General features: G+C 42.9%; 1 protein-coding gene across 3 annotated transcripts in view; it reads left to right on the forward strand.

The window, feature by feature from the left end:
• Nucleotides 1-1,104: 1,104 nt before the first annotated feature.
• Nucleotides 1,105-17,533, forward strand: part of ENC1 (ectodermal-neural cortex 1) — a 54,784-nt gene continuing 38,355 nt past the window's right edge. For 2 of the 3 annotated variants that reach the window (XR_003940995.1, XM_030193281.1), the window contains exon 1: nt 14,781-15,002. The gene's annotated coding sequence lies outside the window, so the exon portion shown is untranslated. Of the gene's footprint in view, nt 1,149-14,780; nt 15,003-17,533 lie in introns of those variants that run through there. The other variant, XM_030193282.1, reaches the window with a different exon arrangement.

Raw genomic sequence — 17,533 nt, forward strand, 5'->3', positions numbered from 1 at the left:
TAGTAACCGCCTTCTGGACCGACTCCTTCCTGTTTATATCTTTTTGAATGTGACGTCTCCAGAATTGTACACAATATTCTAAATTAAGTCTCACCAGAGTCTTATACATGGGCATCATCACCTCCTTTTCCTACTGACCATTCCTCTCCCTGTATACCCAAGCATCCATCTAGTTTTCGCCATTGCTTTTTCTACTGTTTAGCCACCTTAAAATCATCACATACCATCACTTAAAGATCTTAATGTGTATACTTTGGAAGAAAGGCGGGAGAGGGAAGATATGATAGAGACATTTAAATACTTATGTGGCATAAATGCATAGGATGCAAGTCTCTTTCATTGAAAGAAAGTGCTAGAATGAGGGAGCACAGGATGAAGGTGAAAGGGGATAGACTCAGAAGTAACCTGAGTAAATACTTCTTCAGAGAAAGGGTGGTGAATTTGTAGAATGGCCTCCTGGTGGAAGTGATGGAGACAAAAACAGTATCTGAATTCAATAGAGGTTGGGACAAGTACAAAGAATCTCTAAGGGAGTGATAAGGAGAGAAGATGGCATGGATGGGCAGGTTGGCTAGGCCATATGGTCTTTATCTGCCTATAATTTTCTCTGTTTCTATTTTAGGTTGCATTTTAGAGCTTGGCATAACATCAGATTAGAACATAGAAACCAGTTGAGGGAAGCCTCTGTTTAGTGTTTATCACAGCTTAGAGTACACTTTAGTCACTGAAAAAATAGGGTTCTCTTAAAAACTAGAAAGAAAGTAGGGTCACATTTGTATTTATCTGTTTGAAAATATTTGCTTGAGAAAGTAACCTTACAGAGAACATTTTACAAGTCTTCCTGTTAGGAAGGAAAAAAAAAGAAACCGATATATTTTTCAGTTACCTTTCAATTATACAACAGTGACTGATTAAAGAGAAAAGTTGAAAGGGCAGACTAAGTGCAGTGTGAATCATCAAGGAGGTATTAGCTGACATCAGGTTAGAAGCACAGCTACATGAAGTTAACCAGAACTCAGCTGCTCCTAGTCCTGAAGAGGTGCTGCTGAGAGAGGACCTGCTGAGGGGATGAAAACTTCACTGGTATAGCTTACCTGCTGGAAACTGCATTCAGACTTGGGGGGAAAGGTAAACTTGAAGTTGAACAGGTAATTTTATTTTATTTTTTTGTTAAATTACTCTACTTATTTAGCAAAGTCAGTTTAGACACTAGTGTAACATTTTAAGTCTCTGTTAGGGTTTTATATAAATAGTGTTTTCGAGTCTAGTTCAGTATTTTAGGTTGCATTTTAGAGCTTGGCATCACATCAGTTTAGAGCATAGATACCAGTTGAGGGATGCCTCGGTTTAGTGTTACACTGGCTTAGAGTACAGCTTAGTCACTGAAAAAAAAATACAAATCTCTCACAAACTAGAAAGCAAGGTAGGGTCACATTTGTGTTTATCTGTTTGAAATTATTTGCTAGAGAAAGTAATCTTATGGAGAACATTTTGTAAGGGTCTTCCTGTTAGGAAAGAAGGAAGAAACTGATATATTGTTCAAATACCTTTCAATTAAACAACAGTGACTGAAAGGGCAGACTAACCCCCCTATTTAAAAAAGTCCTGAAGAGGTGTTGAGAGAGAACCTGTTGAAGGGATGACAGCTTCACTGGTACAGCTTACCTGCTGGAAATTGCATTCAAACTTGGGAAAAGTAAACTTGGGGTTGAATAGGTAATTTCATTTTTTTTTTGGCTAAATTACTCTACTTATTTAGCAAAATAAAGTTTAGACAATAGTGTAGCATTTTAAGTCTCTATTAGGGTTTTATATACATAGAGTTTTAGGCCCCCTTTTACCAAGCTGTGGCAAAAGGGGGGCCTGCATTGGCGTCTGGTCCCCTTTTACCACAGCTGATAAAAGGGCCAGTCTCACTTTCCTTCAGGAAATGGCCAGGTGGCAAGTAAAGCACTTGCCGGGCAGCCATTTTGAGGGGGAGCCCTTACCAAATTTGCATAGCACTGGAAATGACAGCGTGGTAGAGTGGGAAGTACCACCAGGCTGCTGCGCTAGCCCGGCGGTACTTCCTAAATAGCGAGCAGTAAGCTCATGTTGGGCTTTCCGCTGCTTAGTAAAAGGAGCCCTTAGAGTCTAGTGTAGTATTTTAGGTTGCATTTTAGATCTTGGCATAACATCAGTTTAGAGCACAGATACCAACTAAGGGAAGCCAACAGGTAAGTGAAGCGTTACCTGCTGTCATAACCATTAGACTACACCTTCACTTGACCCAATAGCCTAAAAGAATCTTGTGTTAGTATATGAACATAAGAATAGCCATACTGGGTCAGACCAATGGTCCGTCTAGCAGGGGCGTAGCCAGACAACAGATTTTGGGTGGGCCCTAGGCAAGAAGTGGGTGGGCACCAAGTGTTCTCGACAACAGATTTTGGGTGGGCCCTAGGCAAGAAGTGGGTGGGCACCAAGTGTTCTCTTCCCCTTCCCTCAACCACCACCCAAAAAATATCTCAGCTGGTGAGAAAATGCTTCTTTCCATCTTGGCAGTCTGCAGCAGGCATGCACTGAAAACTGAGCATGCGCAGGTGCCGTTATTGTGGAGAGTAGCGTTTTCGTTACCATCAGGGGGAAGTCTTCAGCTGGCGGAGCTTGGGATCCCCCCAGCTACCACTAAATGTGTGCTACTGTTGGGTGGGCCTGAGCCACTGCCATCTAGCCCAGTATTTTACTTTTAACAGTGGCCAATCCAGGTCACAAATACCTGGCAGAAACCCAAATCGTGGCACCACATCCTCCGGCAGTGAGTTCCACAGCTTAACTATCCTTTGAGTGAAAAAATATTTGTTCCTATTTGTTTTAGAAGTATTTCCATGTAATTTCATTGTGTCCCCTGATCTTTGTATTTTTTGAAAGAGCGAAAAATCAATTCGCTTTTACCTGTTCTACACCACTTTCTATGAATAAGTGCATAGAAGCATGTGGAGTGTAAACTATGACTAAGTTAATCTTAAAGGTAATAAATTGAAATTAAATAAAACAAAAGAAAGGAAAACAAGATGATATCTTTTTTTTTAGTAGACTAACAATGTAAGTGGAGGAGTGGCCTAGTGGTTAGAGCACCAGTCTTGCAATCCAGAGGTGGAAACTTAGATTGTGAGCCCTCCTGGGACAGAGAAATATTCAGTGTACCTGAATGTAACTCACCTTGAGCTACTAGTAAAAAAAGGTGTGAGCAAAAAAATCTAAATACACTTTTTGACAAGATTTCAAAGTCACCTTCTTCTTCAGGTAAGTTATAAGCAAAAAAATGACAAAATGAAAATATATAAATAGCATTCCAATGACAGTCTGGGGAGGGGGAAGGTGTGACAGGGAGAAACAGGGAGCAATGAGGGAAATGAGAAGGCAACAAAGCAGTATAATTTAATGGTTTGTAATGTGATTACAGATCCCTGTTAAATCCTGTTTGGTGGGTGTCAAAATATGTCATCATTTTAACTTCAAAAGTCTTAACATTCCTGAATTGTTTTAAAATTGCCTCTTAGTATTCTGACCCTAAGGTCATTGATGAAGCGTCCAGGTTTTGAAAGATGCTCACCCACAGAGGTATCAGCTTTGTTTACTTTGAGGTTTCTGATGTGGTTTTAACCTTATCATGCATAAGCTAACCATATGCATGGAAGGAAACACAAAGGGGGGTGGGGGGGGGGGTCGATGCTCAGAACTCAGTGCTATCTGGAACAGCACCTGATCAATATTGCAGGAGCAGCATTGAAAAATAGCTCCCCAATGCTCAACCCTATAAAGATACAAATGATATGTGCACTGTTTGACTGAAAGCAAGGGGGAGGAATATGCCTCGTGTATGCTCACAAGAGTTTTATGATAAGCACATTTCTTATATACATGTGCCAAGCAAACCCAGAAGCAAAGCACACATCGGCACTGTTCTTCTGCGCCTTTAAATATAAGCTTTTCAAATGTTTTTTTTTTTCATCTGAAAAGCTTATATTTAAGCACAGACAACAGGAGCTAATGTGTGCTTTCACTTTCAGGTTTGCTCTGACTCTCATACATTCATCTCTCACTACCGGCGCTTAGAAGTTTTCACGGGCTTTCAAATTAAATAAACACCAGCAGCTTCATACACCCCAATGCATTCTCCGAGCTGGCGTTACGTTTTTAGCAGTAAGGGTGGGTTTGTTTTGTATGCTGTTGGGAGGAAGCAGGAAATGACCTTATTAACATCTGTTTGACTACATTTGCATGCTATTTGCCCCAATCTTAATCTTTGGTGTGCACATTGTCTCCTGCGCTAGAGCTCTCTAAGCTGTGCTCACTAATGCTGGCACTAATTGCTGCTAGCGCCGGCGTTTTGAGCATTGGCCCATAAGACTATTGTTTATCAACATACATAGTTACATACATAGTAGATGACAGCAGAAAAAGACCTGCACGGTCCATCCAGTCTGCCCAAGAAGATAAATTCATATGTGCTACTTTTTTATTTGTACTGTCCTCTTCAGTGCACAGACCGTATAAGTCTGGCCAGCCCTATCCCCGCCTCCCAACCACCAACCCCGCCTCCCAACCACCAGTTCTGGCACAGACCGTATAAGTCTGCCCAGCACTATCCCTGCCACCCACCACCGGTTCTGGCACAGACCTTATAAGTCTGCCCAGCACTATCCCCGCCTCCCAACCACCAGCCCCGGCACAGACCGTATAAGTCTGCCCAGCACTAGTCCCGCCTCCCAACCACCAGCCCCAGCACAGACCGTATATGTCTGCCCACACTAGCCCCGCCTCCCATAAAACATGTTTCTGAACATGCTTTATAAACACTGTGGTGCCGATGATCTGTTCACTGTGCTGTTCTGAACAGCATGGGAAAAAATACCGCCGGAACAGCACGGGTAATGAGCTCCCCAATAATCAACTCTAATAACATGCATATTTATGTGCGTTATTAGCGTTGATCATAGGGGAACTTCTGCAGGAGGATTGTGCCTGGGCATGCACTCAAGGCACAATGCTTCCGCAGAAGAATCTTAAGAGGTCCAGGATTTTCTCCTGGGCCTGTCAAACCTAAAGCCCTGGTAGGCCGGTGCATCTTCATGCCAACCCATCCTGCCAAACACAAGGGCCTGGAGGTCCAGTGGACCCCTAGACTCCTCATCCCCCAACACATAACCCCCATCCTCTGCCAAGCAAAAGGTCTGGATGTCCATGGACCCCCCCCAGGCCCCTCACCCCCCCCAAGCATATACACCCTCACACACCGAATGCCCTGGTGGTCCACTGGGACCTGCAACAGGGGGGGCCCGATGTGACCTGACTCCCCCCAAAGGCTAGTCCTGGTGGTCTAGCAGTGTGTGGGGGGTCCCCCTCCCCTCCCGTAACTCCTTTAAGTTGGAGGAGGAGGGACTAGCATTCCCTCCTCTGCGGGCACCAGCTCAAAATGGCGACCGGAGCTGCAGGCTTTATGTTTGGCGAGGGGGGGGGGGGGTTGTATGTTTTGGGGGTGAAGGATCTGAGAGTCCACTGAACCTCCAGGCCCCTACATGTATTGGGGGTCTGGGCGATTTGGGGTCCACTCTCCCATTCTTCCCTTGCTCGGCAAACCCTAACGCCAGCTCCAAGTTTGCGTAGGGTTTGCTGCAGGAGCAGCACCCTTGTTTAGAATGCTGCTCACTGATCATTAGGGAGGAATGCGGGAGACCCTCCTTTCCATGCATTTGCAATTAGTGTTCAGATTCGGAGAGCTCCTAGTTTCATGTGCTTGCCTGCTCTGATCCTGGGATGCAGGCAAACGTGGGTGCTAGTCCGGCTCTAATGGCTTCTAGTGCCTGCATTTACTTTTGATCATCTGGGCATGTGAAAGGTGATAACTCCATATGTAGATTTACACAGAAAGCTGAGTTATATAGCTGTTGACTGTTGATAAGACATAAAAGCCATTTTAAAATATGGAAAGTTGGATTTTTACAAAATCAGCATGTCAGTAAGTTGTTTGTTTTAGAAATCAAATGCAGAATTAATGAATCCTCTAAAACTTGAAATATGTTCTATTTGCAGAACTGGATGTGAAATGAAAGCAACCTTTTGTAGACAGATTGGAGGGTGGCTAAAAGTCAATTGCTAAGGAAAGCAGGTGTGGGATGTAAAGAGGTGGGAGGGGCAGAGATGCCCAAAATCCCTCCCTCCAGAGATCCTCAGCACATGCTCCACTATTGTTTAGGGCTAATTAGACCATTTAAATGAATCCAGTCAAAGTGCAAATTAGAAAGGAATGAAGATATACTGTGCCTGAAGTTGGCTAATACATTTAACCCCATGCTGTTTATGCGCCAGATTTTCCAAATTGTTGAAATAGTCTAATGAGCCAAAAAAAAAGCAATCAAGGACACAGTTGCATGATAAAATTAATGTGAGTCTTGGGACTGTGGCCTGCAAAACAGCTAATGAAGAAGGAAGATCACTGCTCAGAGAAGCCCAGGATTTAGGGGTGAGTTTGACTGGCTCCTGCGTCAGGACTAGAAGTGTTCAGCTGCTCTGAGGATAGCCATCTGCTGCCTGGCAGAAGGGCAATGCTTAGGGTTACCCTATGGAAATAAAACCCAAACTGGCTCAGTCTGTCCTCCTTTATCTGGAGCCATATGGTAATGCTGAACTGTTAGCTGTCAAAATATCCAGTTCCTCTAGGGGCATATTAAGCCAGTCCTGGTTTTCAATTTTTATCCTCAACACAGTTTGAGACTTGAGCCCCCCCCCGATTTCCCCCCAATGCAATCTGAACTGTTAGTTCCATAATGCATCAGACAGAGCTGTCGGAAATCTAGGTTTGGGCTAAAATATCTCTACTGGAATTGGGTAAATTGGCAGCTACGTGATAGTGATGGTCACGGTCACAAGGCACCTGATCCCTTTCCAGCATTTCACTTCGATGTGTTGTCGTCCCAGCTGAAACCCTGAAGCGTGCTGACTCAGGTGCTAAGGCATTTCTCAGCTGCACAATGACTTGACCTAGATAAAATTGTGGTGTAAGAAATGTGTCAGATTATGCAAGTTAGTGAAGCATCAAAACATTGTGCACTTTATTTTTTGTTACATTTGTAACCTGCACTTTCCCAATCATGGCAGGCTCAATGTGGTGGGCAATGGAGGGTTAAGTGACTTGCCCAGAGTCACAAGGAGCTGCCTGTGCTGGGAATCAAACTCAGTTCATCAGGACCAAAGTCCACCACCCTAACCACTAGGCCACTCCTCCACTCCACTTAGGTATATGCTAGCAAAACTAAAAGACATTGCTCATGAACTGCAATTTGAATTTGAGAAGTTTTCATTCAAAGCATTGTAGATTTTCAGAATGCTCTACAATGCTTTTTTAAAGAGTTACTCATCTACTCTCTGTGACTATAGGAAACTCTTGATTGAATCAGGTTAAATATCAACATTCTCTGTGGTTGGAAGTCTGCCACCTAAGCAGACATATGAAAAGAACCTTTTCAGTATCAGATTAAAAAATCCAATTGTAAGTGTCATATATTGTAATTGTGTGTTGTCATTAACGGCCCTGTTTACTAAGGTGCATTAGTGTTTTTAGCGTGCGCGCTAACCATGTAGGCGCCTATAGGGATATTGTAGGCACGTACATGGTTAACACGCTTTAAAAATGTTAACACGCCTATAACGCTGCTTAGTAAACAGGGCCCTAAAAATGAAAATGTAAAAAACATACAATTAACATTAGGGGTTCTTTTACTAAGCTGCATTAGGCGCTAACTTGCTCCGAATGCAGCAAAAAATGGAGTACCACGGGACATGCTCAGGCATCCTTGGGTGAATCTCTTCATAAAGGCAGAATAAATAAACTTTGAAATCTGTGTGGGCACCAGTGGTGTGCTGGTAAATGTTTAACAACAGGCTGTCTCCCCGGTCCCCCTCTGCACCCCCCCATCCCCCTCTGCGCCCCCCCAAATTGCAGAGCTGGCTGTAGCCAGGGAGAGAGCCTGGGGGGGGGGGGGTGGCAATGCATTACTCCAGGAAAAAAAATTAATGATCCCAGGTTCCAATCTAATTCATGTTTAATGTGCGATAAAATGCCATAAATAACTAAATAAATATAAACTTTTAATGTTGAGCACCTGATTCTCAAAGTGAACATATTCCAAACACTATAATGAAAATAAAATGATTTTTTTTCTACCTTTGTTGTCTGGTGACTGTTTTTCTGATCATGCTGGCCCAGTATCCGATTCTGCTGCTATCTGTCCTCTTAACTCCGTTTCCAGGGCTTCCTTTCCATTTATTTCTTTCCTTTCCTCCTTTTTTCTTCATTTCTGGTCCTCAGCTTCTGCCTATATTCTTCATCCATGTGCAGTTTTTCTCTTCCTTTTCCCTCATCTCATCTCCTTGCTCACTCTTCCCTCCCCTCCATCCATGTCCAGCATTTCTTCTCTCTCCCCTCCTCTCCCCTGCCCTCCATCCACCCATGTCCAGCAGTGACCCTCCTCTCCCCTGCTGCCCTGCATGCACCCATACCCAGCGACCCTCCTTTCCCCTGCCCTCCATCCACCCATGTCCAGCAGTGACCCTCCTCTCCCCTGCCCTGCATGCACCCATACCCAGTGACCCTCCTTTCCCCTGCCCTCCATCCATCCATGTCCAGCAGTGACCCTCCTCTCCCCTGCCCTGCATGCACCCATACCCAGTGACTCCCTTCTCTCCCCTGCCACCCCCTCCTGAGTTGTTCGGCGAATTCTCCTCCCTCCCTCCGGATCCGGTCCCTCACGTCACCGATCTGACTCTTTGAATTCTTCGGGGCAGGCAGACTTGCCTGCCCGCAGCCATTGCTGACTCTCCCCCGCTGGCACTGCCAGTTCGCGCTTCAAAATGGCCGCCGAGACTTACGAGGGCGGCCTCCAAGACTTCAACAGAAGTCTCGCGAGGCCACCTCTGGAAGTCTCGGCAGCCATTTTTAAAGCGCGTCACCATCCAGGAAAAGGATCTAGGTATCATAGTTGATGATACATTGAAACCCTCTGCTCCTTGTGCAGTGGCGGCTAAGAAAGCATATAGAATGTTAGGAATTATTAGGAAAGGAATGGAAAACAAAACTGAGAATGTTATAATGCCTTTGTATAGCTCCATGGTATGACCACACCTAGAATGCTGTTTGCAGTTCTAGTCACCACATCTCAAAAAAGATATAGTGGAATTAGAAAAGGTAAGAGAAGGCTGACGAAAATAATAAAGGAAAATAATAATAGGAGCTAGGAGACACTCGATTCACCAACCATCCACTAGACTCCTCTCAAACTAAGGGTGTTTCCCCCTTTTTATAAGTTTCTTGTCTGTCTATCCCATCCCTCTAATTATGCTTATCTCCCATTTTCAGCCTATCACCTATTCACTTTCCACCCAGAACTCCTGACTACCTCTTCCAACCTCTACACTGTTCCTGTGTCACATACACCTCGCTGCTGGGCCTTATCCCATGGTTCAGAAGGAACATCCTGGTTTTCTCTGACAGCACTTTCTAATTTCTGCTTTTAGCAACCTTGCAACAAGTTAAGAAATATGGCGTAAGGATGAACAAAAGGTTATACAAAAATGTTATATATTTCTATACAAGTTTTTCTAATATATCATGTTTCATATATATGCAGGTCCCTATGCAGAAGAGCTTAAATGTTATCATCTGCAATGCTCAAGGTGCACCAATTTCTGCATACTTCACCAGTACAGTCATATTATTCACATATGCTGACATTTTAAAGATTTCTCTTTGTCTTCTATCATGTTTCTAACTCATAACTATGTGACAGCCCAGGTCTGCACAACCATCTGTCTAGTTTCTTCTTAGTTGACATTAGTCAGACCTCTGGCTGGAAGGGCTACCTCCCTGACATTTATATCTGAGAGAGCAAATATGCCAGAGACAGATGTAGTGAGTGAACAGAAGAAGATAAGATGAAAGTGGAGAAAGGACAAATGGAAAGAGAGCAGAAGAGAGGCAGGAAGGTAGACAAGAAGAAACTGAGTCCAACATGCTTGGAAAAATAAAGTACCCTGATACCAAAGGTAGAAAAAAGTGTTTTATTTTGAATTTATTTGGTGGATGTCTTTGTATTTTGTTCAGTACAAAATGTATTTCTGTTTTTATTTCTCCAATTTTGTGGTACATGCCTAGTTTGACTTCTAAGAGTTCCAGGTTCAATTTTTATCTTTATATTTCTATTTCTAATTTGTGACCCCTTGTTCTGTATTTGGTGTGGGTTTGTCTGTGTTTTATGTGTGACCAAGGTGTGGTATTTTGTTTGCATGTAGTTTCTGTGTAGAACTCTATAGCAATCCCACTTGTTCGGTTTTACCAGCAGTAGGTGTATTGGTGTTCTAGGGTGCTGTGTAATATTTATAGTGCTGCCTGTCTGTAAGTAGGGTTCTAGTTGTTTGAATCCTGGAAATTGATGCTACTGTTCTTCGGTAGGTTTGCTACATGTATTTTGAGTTAGGAGTTTTTCGGGTTTTGTGTTACTTCACAATGTGCCTGGTGTTCTGTCCTCCGACAGCCTCGCACTAGTTTATAACGTGATCCTAAAATGTGTGTAATGCCTTTACTGTTATTCTCAGTCCCAAGGACTATCATTGCTGCAGTTTCCCCACTGGAAAAATACATGAGCAATGCACTGTGGGTAATGTAGTTCACAGGCAGTGCAACCAGACTTGTTTGGCTGTGTAAGAACTGCTATCACTGGTTGTGAGGCTGCTCAGACCTTCTCTCTCTCCCTCTCTCTCTGCCAAGCTTGGCTCTTTTGTCTTCCTGCTCAGTCTTACTATCTGTCCTCAGAGGTCAGCCAGGTATGACCTTTCCCTCCTATCTCTAGGACTACCCCTTGCTATCCGATAGCAGGCTCTGTCCCCATTGGTCTCTATCTGCTCCTCCCTGTGTGAAGCCCCACCACTTCTTTGTCCTTTCAGCCATGTGGGGCTTCTTCCTCCATTATAGCCAGGGACATGGAGCCAACACCATCTCGCTCCAGACAGCTCTGTCCTGCTGAAAATTCCTGTAACGAACCTGGATTTTTTACCCTGTAAATATCTTCTTCCAAATGAGATATCGCACATTGCAGTCACCCAGCTTTGGACTATTTCTACCTGTTCAACTACCTTCCCCTCCCCCTGCAATACAACTACCTCTCTTCAGATCTCCACCTCCCACAGCCTCCAGATTAAGAAGTCTCTGTATCCTGAACATCTATCTGTGAGTAAATTATCTGTGATTTATTCAATAAAAGAGACTTCATAAAATAATAGAGACTTCAGGTGATTGCTGTGCCAGGGTTATGCACCATGATATTCGGGCTTCTAGTTACCAAGCTCCAAGAGTCATGACACCTGGTAGTGGAGAGATTTATATTGCTATTACTGAGATGACATGAAAATATTTATTTATTTATTTTTCTAAATTTTGTATGGTAACTTCAGTAGAGAAAATGTGTTAGTTATAATCTGCACCTGTTGGTGGGGTTGGATTGGATTGGATTTATTCATTTGATTGCGAGGGAGTAGATGGTATACGGGAGAGCCCTCCCTCACCAATGATACTGTTCAGGCACCTTGCAGCAATTGGTGCTAGTCTGTCAAGGCTGAGGCTGATGCTGAGTCAGAGGGGCGGGGCTCAGATTATTATTATTATTATTATTATTAGCATTTGTGTAGCGCTACCAGATGCACGCAGTGCTGAACACCTGATACAAAGAGACAGTCCCTGCTCAAAAGAGCTTACAATCTAAATAATACAGACAGACAAGACAGTTACAGGTGAGGGAAGTAATGGGAGCTAAAAAGCAGCAGTGAAAAGGTGGGTTTTCAGCATAGATTTGAAAACAGGTAGAGATGGAGCTAGACATATAGGTCCAGGAAGTCTATTCCAGGCATAAGGTGCCGCGAGAGATCAGGGAGATCCTGGATACAGAGGTTTCCCGAAGGGAGGTCCAGAGAGGAGAGGACTTCACTGCAAGCTGAGCTGTAGTACCTGAGGAGACAATCAGGTAAGTGGTGTGGCTCAGGCTCCATAGATATCAGAGTTGTGTGGGAAGACTGGCAAGGTAAGAGACACCTTGAGTTACGTTCAGAAAGTACTTGATTTGATGTGAATAGATCATGTGTTGGGCTATGCTGGGAGCTAGTCCTAATTAGAGACTGGACTTGGGCTGGAAGAAAGACTGTGAAGTAAAAGGGGGCACATGGTGTGTCAAATAATAAACTAGTTCCCTTTTTCTTGCAAACCCTGTGTGTCTGACTGAGTTTGTGCCCAATCCAAGCCACACCCTTGACCACATTACCACATTGGTATACGGCTTAATACAATTGTGTTCAAGCAGCGTACAATAAAATGCTTCAACTACAAAAAATAATAACAACATCACACAATAACAATAAAATTAAATACAATGTTAAAATTAACAACAAATTCCATTACCTAACAGAAACAAGTTTCAAAAATCCAAGTTTTCAACACCTTACGAAAACCAAGGTAGCTACTCATGCCACTAACATTAGATGGTAGTGTATTCCATAGTAAAGGTCCCGTATAGCTAAAATCTCTTTTCCTTGTAGTGGAAAGGTGTGGTAGCCGTGTTAGTCCACTCTTAAAGGTTATCAATAGAAATCAAACAAAATAAACATGGATTGTTGCTACTATTTGGGTTTCTGCCAGATACTTGTGACTTGGATTGACCACTGTTGGAAGCAGGATACTGGGCTAGATGGACCATTGGTCTGGCCCAGTATGGCTATTCTTATGTTTTGTAAGCAGTTTTATAACTAAATACAAAATGGGAAACATCTGAGTGCTACTTTCTCTTGTTACGCTGTTTATAGAATAGCACTTAGGACTAGATTCTATATATGGTGCCTGAAAAATCGGCTCTGAAAATATTTCTGTCTAGGCGTATTCTGTAAACTGTGGTTTATAGAATAAGCCTAGCTGGTTTATAGAATATTCCTAGTGACCAGGTCTGTGCCTACCTCTAGGTGCATCCATTTACATCTAAGGCGTGGAGAAGGTGTATTCTATAACCCTGGTCATAGATTTATGGAATGCCCACAGTCTGGCCATTCCACACCGATGGCCATGCCCCTTTTTGGCAGCACACATTAGAACTTATGCGCACTAGTTTACAGAATGCACCAGGCAAGTTGTGCATGTAAATTCTAATTAATGCCAATTAGTCAATAATTGCATGTTAAGTGGCAATTATCAGCACTGATTGGCTTGTTAAGTAATTAAACTACACACACAAATCCAGAATATAACTGGATTTGCACACACAATTTCAGGCATATTGTGGATTTAAATTCCCATATGTCAAACAGTAATAGTACAAATCAGCTTTATGATTTCAAGTGTAAAACCAAATCAAGTATTCCTACGTCTTATAAAGCCGAAGAAGAGACAGGGTCTCGGTCAATAAATATGTTGTTCGACCGGCACAGAAAGGGGCTTTTTTTTTGGGGGGGGGGGGGATTGAAGACCGTATTATTTCATTCCATCTGGTATGGTAAATGTCAGTTCCAGTTGTTTTCTTTTTTTTTTCCTGAATAATTCTGGGAACAATAAAAGATCAAATATCTATAGGCGATCGAGTTGAAACCCATCGTTAAATTGCAATTAGCCGAGCCTAGCATGGTTTTTCTTTCCGAGTCGGGATCCCCGAAGCACAGGTGAGTGGGCCAGTGATAGCCTGCAGAGGGCGCTGCAGTACGGCGTGTGGCTTCCACAATTCCCCGCTCTGAGCTGAGCAGCAGATCCAGACGGCGTCAGCTATTCTGTAGTTGAAGTATCGTTTGCCATTGACAAAGAAACTGCACCAGCCTCCCAACAACTTAATTTGCTTTCTGGCGAAAAAACTACTAGAATTACAAACAAACAGAGCACACACACCAAACATACACCACAAAGGTATATGTATAAAAAGTATTATATATCCAGTTCTGTGGTGTGTGTTTGTGTGCATATATACAGTAGGTCATTGTCTTACGCACACACACATATCCATACACTTACTTTATACATATATTTCATTCAGCCAGATGTATGGCACGCTGTAATGTGAATAACTCCAATATATTTCTAACTAGTGTAACGTAAGGGTTATTATCGTGTGTGTGTGTGTGTGTGTGTGTGTGTAGGACAAAAAGCTGTGCATTACCTAAAGGATGTGATAATTTGAATGTGTGTGTGAGTACACACACATGTACACACATGCATAGGAGAAAAACCCGTGCATTAATTAACTCAAGGATGTGATAATTAGAAAATCAATAACAGAAGTCTAAAGAAAAGAAATGCAGACATTACACCTCACTAGAAATCAGTAAAGCCAGTTTTACCTAACTACAGTGTTGGGTACTCATTAGCTATCTATCCTCTTAGGACTACTTTTATCTGTTATCCTGGCTGTGCAAAAGTGATTTCCCATTATAACGTACAGTATTACATTCAAAATCCCATATTTCAGTTTCCGAGGAAATTACTGGGACGCAAATGCGAGGAAGATTGCAGCGCCTCGTTTTGCAACTCTTCCAAGAACGGGTTAATTCGCTCTGGTTTTCTGTTCCTCTCTTCCTTTAGCCAACGTTTCCTGTGCTTCCCCTCCCCCCGCCGGGTGTCACTTTTTGGGTTTTGCATATCCCCCTCCCCTGGCTCGCCTCTTCTTGCCACATAAATAGAGGGCCCGGGGAGTGTGTGCTGGCAGTGTAGCGCAGCTCGGTGTGCCAGGGAGCACGGCCATCCGGCTCGGGGTGCGAACACCCAGGGAAAGCTCCCTCAAGACAGGAAGAGGAGGATCGGAGGCCGATCGGCACCTGGACTGAGAGGCCGCCCCCCTCTTCTCCCTGCGGTCGGTGCATGGCCACTGTCACCTGAATCTCTTGCGGTCTCTCTCACCACCGCATGTGCTGTCGCCCTTCCCGTGAGATCGAGCTGCATCGGAGCTGTAAGTCACGAGGAAGTTGCTTTCCTCTGAATTGGTTGCACGGTCAGGATCTTTTTTTTTTTCTTTTCCAGTTTTTAGAGGAACTTTGGGTGAGGATTTGAAGTATTTTAGAGACGCATTGGTTAGTGCACTGTAGTAGTTTGTGCTGCTGTGCAACCGCAAAGGTGAAGAGGATTTTTATTTTTGTTGTTATTATTTATTTATAGAGGCTCGTAGTTCATGTAGGTTGTGCTCTCGTGCAGCAACCGCATGAAGAGTTTTTTTTTTTAAGTTTTTAATTTTTAGAGGCTCTCTGGTTAGTGCAGTTCCTGTTCCTGTGCAGCGGTCTGGTGAGGATTTAAATTTGTTTGTCATTTTAGAGGTTCTTTGCTTATTGCATGATGTGTCCCGACTCTTTTTCAGTCGGATGCAGCTGCTGGCTTGGCTGGGAGTGGGACAGCGTGCAGATAAGACATGTGTATGCACGGGTGGATCGTGTTTGAAAGAGCCGCTTTCTGCTGCTTGTTCAGGAAGGGGGCCCCGCATGGCCTTTTTTGCCACTTTAAAGTCGTCTGAATGGCTGGTTAACTCGGAAAGAGAGCACTTCTTTTCCATATTCTCTTGTAGATCGATAATGGTAGTTTTAAGAATTTATAGTTCAGATTCAGATCAATTCTTGTATCCCCTTTCCAGGGTTCAGCCCGGTTTACAGACTAGGTGAGACAAAAACAGAGCGTTCTGCTGCATGACAAAGAATATCATAGGTTAGTCTTATGGATGGTTAGAGGAAACAGGTCGATATGGATAGTTATTGAACGGTCTTTGGGAAGAGAAAGCTTTTTAGGCTCCTCCTGAAGTTAAGTTAGAGGTAGCCATTGACTGTTCTAGTTGGCGAGCAGGTAATTGGGGTAGAAAACATTCAAAACTTGTCTAGAGATTTTAATCAGTCAGAAAATAGCCTTCATGCAGTCGTTCTCACAGAATCAAATGTAAACCAGTAAAAGTAGCTGTCCTTGGTAGATGGACCGCTGGCCTTAAATGGGCGATATAAACGTCAGTAGATCACTTCAATAAAGGTTTCCAACATTTCGACATGATTCGGGCTGTGAAACACAATAGAAATGACCCCTCTACATTGAAGGAGCTTAATATCGGGGTGCTCAGCATCCAGTGACTCCCACAAAGCTGGTGCCTCTGCACTTGAATTTTATTTAGTATGTTTTAACGTTTCCGGTTAGGATTCATCAACATAAGGCTAATTTTGCTTTTATTTTGTAAACTGTAAATGTATTTGCTTAAAATCTGTTTTTAGCAGCCAGCGCTCTCTGCAGCTGAATGGCTAATTGGTAGCGGCTGCAGCAGAATTGTGTTTTATTAGGAAACTGGTCTTGTGCAAATATATTCCAGTGTTTTCACTTACACTGCATTGCACCTTCATACCGCGTGCGAATTTTGTTCGCAGCATAGTAGCAGACCTTTCAGGAACTGATAAGCCATTAAAACAGACAAACAAACAAAAAAGGGTTAGCTAGCAAGCATAGCAAATTTTCACATTACACAATGCATAAACCTTGCAAGGAGACTGCACTGCTCTAAGATTAAGTATTTAATACACATAATGCGATTATTGTTGGGGGGAAAAACACAAACATTTATTCCTGAGCTGAGGCTTAAGGTGTAATGCCAATCTTGGGATGGAGTTTTAAGCATTAATACAAAGGTAAGGATACAAAAATAATACAAATGTAAAGGTGAATCTATTATGCTATTTAAGATGTCTAACAAAATGATTATAAAATAAATTTGTAGTATATAATCTGGGTTTACTATGAGAGGTTACCTGACACATCTTAATGTTATGATATTTGCAGTTTTCCCATCACTTACTGTAGGAATATAATATTTGTTTGCACACATTCCCTCTCCCCCTTGGAAAAAAAATGGTGCTCAAGACATTTATTCAGCAGTTATTATTTCAGCTGAAGCTGCTTTGAATCTTGTACAGTATCCAGTAAGGAAATACTAGGAACTAAAGCAATACAACAGCTTTGAACATTTTTGTCTGTTAGATCCTGACCTACTGAAGGGTCCCTCCCCCCCCACCACACATGTTGCATCTGTGAGAAAATGCTTGCATAAAAATATTCACAATCAGAACTTCATTGTAAGTACATAAAAAATAATATATTTGGGCTCAGTGTGCTTAGATTCAGCACAGATTCATTCTGCGTTGATATAACCATGGTTGGTTTGGCTTTGTACAGTACTTTGGGCTACCCATGAATGGCTGCAGAAGCAGCTAAAAATGTATTAAATAATACAGTTCTAAGATATTTATTAGTAGCAAAGTTGTTTCAGTAAGTTCCCATGTGGAAAGTCTTCTATGACACCCTGAACCTAGACAGCAGTAGAGTTCTAAAACTGAGTGAACTTATGTGTCACCCTTCAAGAACAGGATTACAATTACCTCAAAAAAACCATGTCCCTGTTAGCCCAGTTGGTACCATGGCATTTGTTAGATATCAAACATATAAACGGCAAGTGACCGACTC

The sequence above is a fragment of the Microcaecilia unicolor genome, chromosome 2 (genome assembly GCF_901765095.1).
Source record: "Microcaecilia unicolor chromosome 2, aMicUni1.1, whole genome shotgun sequence".
Classification (NCBI taxonomy): domain Eukaryota; kingdom Metazoa; phylum Chordata; class Amphibia; order Gymnophiona; family Siphonopidae; genus Microcaecilia; species Microcaecilia unicolor.